We start from the raw sequence: 6,923 nt of genomic DNA, 5'->3' as shown, positions 1-6,923 counted from the left end.
ATTTTAGCAAGTCTCAAGGTTTTCAACTATATATCACCAATTATATGTTAGATCACAAAAACTAGTATTTTATGGATTATTGATCATAAATTGTTATGTCAAGAGCCTTAAGGATTTGCTTCAAAAATGTGCTGAAACAAGTTGTTGAAAACAATGTTTTGAAAGTGAGTAAAATATGGAAATAGTCATATTTTGGGAAACATTTTCGATCTATATATATATATATATATATATATATATATATAAGAACCATACACACACATACACACACACACACACACACACACACATATATATATATATATATATATATATATATATATAAGAACCATCTTGGAAAATGGAATAGAATTGAAGAATTATTGATCATCTCATTTTTTTAAAGGACCAAAATGAAATTTTGGATAAACAAGGGCCTTTTTGAGTATTTTCATAAATATAAGTCTAAAATGAACATTTTAGAAGAAAAGGGCCATTTTCGATAATTCACCTAGTTTTGAACCACTTATGACGCCTTTTGACAAATATGGGTCTTATTTGTTAAGTTATAAAAAGAAGGGCCATTGTTGCCAATGCCGATAATTTTTGATCATTTTTGATAATTATGATTCCAAGTGGATTATCCTCAATAAACGAAAACGATAAACCTAGTCAACAAGCACAAGTGATGTTATTTATTAAATAACATATCTTATTGATTGCTCAAAAACAAGTTGGTATTCTTGCGAAGACGAGTTTCAAAAGTACCTAAATATAAATATATTAGTGTACGTCTAAAGTTCTGTAAGGAGTTATAACTAGAGTCTCCTGGAGGGAGAACGAAAATTTGTGTATAGATCTATACGGGGTTGACACCCCGCACCTTCGCTGTTCGCTACAGCTAAATCGGCCAGTCTAGGGTGACAAATGTTCTTTAATCGATTTGGGCGCCTTAGAAACGCCAAGACAGGTCTCCGTTATATTAGTATGGTCATAGCGGCTCAATAGAATATGTTAATGTATCTAGAAATTTATGTAAGAAAAACCTCATAAATAAATTGGCACATTGTGTTGACTGTCCCTATGAATGGTAGTGATGGTCCGCATTTGTTGTGTTGACCGTCCACTCAACTTGCGTGGAATGTCCATAATCGCCTGATGATTTTTCACACCTCTCCAGTCTTAGGGTTTTTAAGACCACCATTTTATATATCAGAAAATATAGGATTTTATGGGGAAAAATGATTGTATACGATTTTGAAAACGATAAGCTATCACACACATATGCAAATATACTCAATTGGAAACAGAACTCATGATTAATTTATATAAGAAAATATAAGATTTTCTGGAGATAACGATTATATACGGTTTCTAAAACGATAAACCAATACACACACGCATGTAACTATACTCAATTGGAAATAAGACTCACGGTTATTTTATATAAGAAAATATAGGATTTTCTAGAGGAAATGATTTTATACGATTTCGAAAACGATAAACTAGAACACACACACATGCAGCTATACTAGATGGAAAACAAGGCTTACAACTGTTTTGACAAGAAAACACTGAAATTTTCTGGATTTCGAAACCATCACAAATTCTTATACAAAATGCTTATGAACTCACCAACATATTTTATGTTGATGCTTTTCAAACGACTTGTATTCTCAAGAAATCGATAAGTATGTTAAAGGGACGCGGATTCAGGATTATTTTGCAGTAGTTTGAAATTTATTTAGTTTTGTCTCTTTGGTGTAATTTGAAGAACAAATTCAATATGTAAACAACGTAAGTTCGGTATCTTAATGTATGATGTTTGGATTTGCTATGTTTCATTTATATTCAATTGTGTTATCTCAATGTATGATCTTTGGATTTGGATTTGCTATGTATATTCAATTGTTACGCGCCTCCGGGCGTTTCCGCCCGTTGGTCGGGGGTGTGACAAGAAGCCCTGATTCTCTCAAATCCTTGCTCTACCGCTTCTCATCAAAGTTGTCTATCGATTGAACATCGTCGGCCGATTCTCGCCACCAACGTCACCGATCTTTTTTCGTCTCCATGTTTCCTCCACCGATTAACTCCCACTGCTTTTCTTGCTTATACTCCCACCGTAAAATATTATTGACCTTATAGATGACTCATAATATCACCTTTCTTCCCATCACCGTCAGTAGTCTATTGGTTGCAATTTTGGGGGTTCATGGATTCAAATACCCGCTTCTATTCATGAAAGATTCATAGATGTCGATGCTTTTTTCGTTTCTTTTGTCAAGATTGAGGAATCATGGGCTGATGGTTGTTGGCGATTTTGATTATCGACACCGGCATATCGAGGTTTGGTCAGGAGGCGGAGTTTAGTGGTCCGGTCATATCTGTTGTGTCGGTTTCGAAGGATGTTATCGTGGATGGGGATTCGGTGTGGGTTTTAGGGGGTTTATCTTTTCATACTTGATAGTGCTTGGTTCTTACTACCAATTTTTTCTCTTCTTCCCTTTCTCATGAAAACATCTATACGATTTAGGGTTTGAAAATTTTCTGTTTTTGATGGTTGCGATTTGGCATGAAAAGGGATAAAAAGAGCTCTCTAGGAAGAATCGTTTAAGGAAAAAACAAAATAAAGGGGTAAGTCTTAGCCACCATCAAAATTATTTTCCAGCTCTCAACTCTCTTTGCTTATGTTTGATGCTCGGATAACTTTTCAGACACATCATTCAGTTTGATTTTGCATTCAGATTCCTAACCACAATGTACCGAGAGCCGATGTTATATCCAAATCAGATGCGTACAAACTCCATGCATTCAGGTAATTAGATGTTTGTTTATGAGTTTGCATAAAAATGAATAGGGCTTTATTAACGGTTACACAATAATGAAATACATCTTCCTTATGTTATATTTTACAATCTAATGAATTTATGGAATTTGTAGTGTTTCCTTCTAGAAAAAAGCATATCCAGATTGCATGCATAAGTTGCTTGGGTGTTTAAATCAGGTTATTCCATCTGTAATAATCTACAACAATTTTTTTACCCTTTAACTTTTCAATAAGAAAATGGATATTTCAAGTCTTTGTTACTTATATAGATTTGTTTTTAACAGAAAACCAGAAGGAGAAATATATGACACTTCTCACAAAAGGATGCCATTCGTTCCCAGACTTCCTTTGATCAAGCAGTTAATGCTTCTAGATGACTGTTGATGATCTTCTTACAACAAGTCCCAAGGTAATAGCAAATATCATAAATTGGTAAGGATATTTCTTTCTTTATAGGTCAAATATATAGTGATCTTCAACTTCTAAGGATCATTCATCTTATTATCATTTATTTGTGATTATTTTCTGGATAGCTTTTGTAATGGTTTTATTTTTCTCTTGCAGGAAAAAGACAGATAACTTGACATTTTCAATGGGGAAGACAGTTGTATGTATTTCAGTCTTTAAATTTATTTATTTATCCTATTCTTTTAACTTGGTTTACACTTCTTAATTGTGGTAGTTCTGTCGAAATTTGCAGCAATCGTAGTCCTTTTAAACTTTGGATTCACTTTTGGGCTCTGATTGAAACCCTTATATGTTTGTAACTATTGTTTCAAATAAGCTTCAATAATTTCTATAAATTAAGGTATTGTCTCCATTTTATGTTATTAACCCTTTAAATAACAGGAGTTATTAACACAACTTGGATTAAGATTTGTGTATTAGGCCAGGTGAGCAGGTAGTATGTATGATATATCATTCAATACCATGGGATACAATACCTACTACAAGATGTACTAAAAGCAATGTCCAAGTGGCATTTTTTTCATTTATGTTCCACTTTCTCAAGAGGATCAATCAAGGGACCATATAGTTTACATACATGTAGTATGAAGTTTTAAAAGTTGAGGCATGTTAAAATGAAAATATACAAAAATATTTTGGTTGTTGTCTCACAAAATTAAGCAGTAAGATTTTGCTTGACTTTGTACATGATCAATGGCAGCGATCGAAACTGATATTCCATATTTTTTTTATCCTCAAAGGTTAGTGATCATAACTTTATATCTTATTTAGTTTTGCATTATATGATGTGCAAGGTTCATTCTGTGAAGTAAGACCCAACTTTAATAATAATAATAATAATTTTGTTTTTGTTTAGATTTGGAGTATGAAGCACGAGAAACACATTCATGATTTAAAGATACCGTACTAAGGTAATTAAGTGGTTGATTTTGAGTAATTAGTTGTAATTATTTTAAATTGGGAATCTTTATTTTCTTACTAACCAAATGTAGTGAGATGACGTTCAATTGAGCTATGCATCATTAATAAAAAAAAACTATTGTTGCCAAGGTACGTATAATGATTTACAATTTATTTATTTATTTTAATTTACCATTTATGTTGATTAAATTACTTAATTAATTATGTGTCTGCATGGATTTTAATTTATTTTACAATTTGCAGTGAATCACTTGAGTCGATAATAAATGTATCGGATGTAGTACATGGAATAAGAACTGTAACCTTGAACCGGCATAAGCATGATGTCTATGGATTGATACTAATTTTTAATTTTTTTTTTATCAACAAAAGGCTAATACTTGATTTTTTTTTTTATAAAAATGTTTAATACAGGAACATCGGAAAAAATGCTATTTCTATTGACGAAATGGTAGATATGGATATTAAAACCAAGTTAGTCTCTTTCTATTTCCCCACATACTTTTATTTTTTATAAAAAAAAATAATGATTTTAATAGTTTTTGTTAAAATACCCCTACATACTGTTTTTTGGGTTAAAAACTTCATGATTTCATAGTTTTTGACCAAACTGCCATTGCATACAACTTTTTTGGTAAAAGTTACTGACTTGAAGAGTTTTTAATGAAAATTTCCCGTGTATACAGTTTAACTACAGTACCTGAATTTGAAAATTTTAAACAAATTTAATAGAATTATATTAGAATAACCTTAATAAAATATTAGATGTTAGTTTTAGCCAAAGTATGACAAGTTTTGGTTGAGAAAAATAGAATTTTACTTAATTTTAAAAACAAGTGAAATTGTCCGCATGTCATAAAAGAACAAAAATGAAACACGTTGATTTCTAAATATTTTTATTACTCTGAAAGATGTTTGAACCAGAAACTTAATAGCATCACATGTTAAAACCTGAGAAAATGTTTGAATGAGAAAATGGCCAGAATGTGTCAATATGAAAAGTAGTTTAAAAGGTTCCATGATTCTTTATTCGTATCTTAAACACCATTTTTACATTATTGGGTTAGATAACAGTGTTATAAAAATGGGACAAAAGGGCAAAAATGTACAAAATGAGAATTTTGCTTTTATAAAGCCCATGTTTGGGGTAAATGCAATTTTTTTATTTTTTTTGAAAGTCCATCATTTGGTTTTTATTTTTTTGAAAGTCCATGATTTGGCAACGTAGAAAATTGCAGGCACAAGATTATGTACTACCACTTGGAGATCTTATATTGCTATTTTCTTTATGCTCCTTGAATTGACTAATTTTCATGTCTTTGTAATGATTTATCATATACCCTTATTTTACTGTTTTATAAAACTTTTGATCCCTCATAATTACATTATTAGTAATGCACCGAACAAAAAAAATTATTTGAATTGTACACTTTTTTATAACATAAACAATTTTTCTTAACTGTTCTACATTTGCAGGTCAAGAAGTCTGTAATAGTTCTTTTTTTTTTTTAAACATGGATTTCCAATAACAGTTGCAGTAAGAGGGACTAATTTCTGAAATCGGGTTGAAATTGTTTGTTCTATTCCCCGATTTCATTGATTTTATATGTACTTTTCACTATTTGCCTATTTATTTCAAGGTTGGAAAATCTGATTACATATTACACAGTTTCATAGCTTTTTACCATTTTCCAATTTTGTAGTTATATACAGTCTTATTTAATATTTTCTTAGGACCTCTTATCAAGTTCAATTAATTTTTAATTTGAAAGTTATGCAACTCCAGATCAAATCCATACCCCGCAAAGCGGGGTCATTCATCTAGTTATTATTATCATAAACTATTACAAGTTATATGTGACATATATTAATCGTTATCATAGACTATAACAAGCCACTGCGGCGTACAGGTGACATATATAATGGATAAAGATAATTATCCTAGATGGTAATGAACAATTGGTTTTGTTTATATTTAGATTTTTTTTTTTCATTTGATCATCTAACTTGTTAAAGTCGATCACATAATATTATTGAAATTTAAATCAGTAATTAAAGTCGTTCATCTAACTTGTTGAAGTTGTTCACATAATGTCATTATTTTTCAAATTATGACTCTTGGTTCGTGTAACACTCGCAGATTCGGGCTAATCAATTTAGAGATAATAAGCGTTAAAAATGATTTTTTGATAGAAGATTATTTAGAATAAATAATGTTAACCAAAGTATAGTATATGTCACAAGGATTCCATACATATAAAGAAAGTTGAAATCCGACTTATAACGAAGAAGTTATGACTCGTGGAAGTTTTATGACAAAATCGGCACGACGCCGCATATCGTAAAAAGTGAATTTTTGATGAACCACTTTTTAGCCTTAGTAATCTAAATGAAACTCGTAGTATACGTTAAACCGACAACGTACATAAAAAGAACGTTCAAATATGACTTCGTTAGAGGAAGTTATGATTTTTCTAAGATTTAGCATAACAGTATAAAGTCCGGAAATTAAATTTTAGATCGATCGACTTTTAGCCGACACAACCTAAATGAGAATGGAAGATCTCATTAACAGGAGTTCAACGATATAAAGACAGTAGAAAACGGACGTCGGATGACAAAGTTATGATTTTTTAACGGACTTTAACTGTCTACGCCTGTTAAAATATAACTTTAAAAATAAATTCAAAATTAACCGACGAAGTCTAAATGAAAGTTGTAGATCACA

The 6,923-nt window shown here is 30.9% G+C and overlaps 1 long non-coding RNA gene across 1 annotated transcript; it reads left to right on the top strand.

Annotated features, from left to right (window-relative positions):
* The first annotated feature begins 1,872 nt into the window (after positions 1-1,872).
* LOC145062248 (uncharacterized) lies at positions 1,873-5,819 on the top strand. Its single transcript, XR_013687493.1, has 3 exons — positions 1,873-2,794; positions 2,920-2,983; positions 3,091-5,819. It is a non-coding gene; the product is annotated as an uncharacterized LOC145062248 (long non-coding RNA).
* The last annotated feature ends 1,104 nt before the right edge of the window (positions 5,820-6,923 follow it).

The sequence above is a fragment of the Lactuca serriola genome, chromosome 7 (assembly GCF_051521515.1).
Source record: "Lactuca serriola cultivar US96UC23 chromosome 7, Lser_US96UC23_V15, whole genome shotgun sequence".
Classification (NCBI taxonomy): domain Eukaryota; kingdom Viridiplantae; phylum Streptophyta; class Magnoliopsida; order Asterales; family Asteraceae; genus Lactuca; species Lactuca serriola.
The sequence above is the reverse complement of the archived record's forward strand: the minus strand, read 5'-3'. Positions and strand labels throughout refer to the sequence as shown.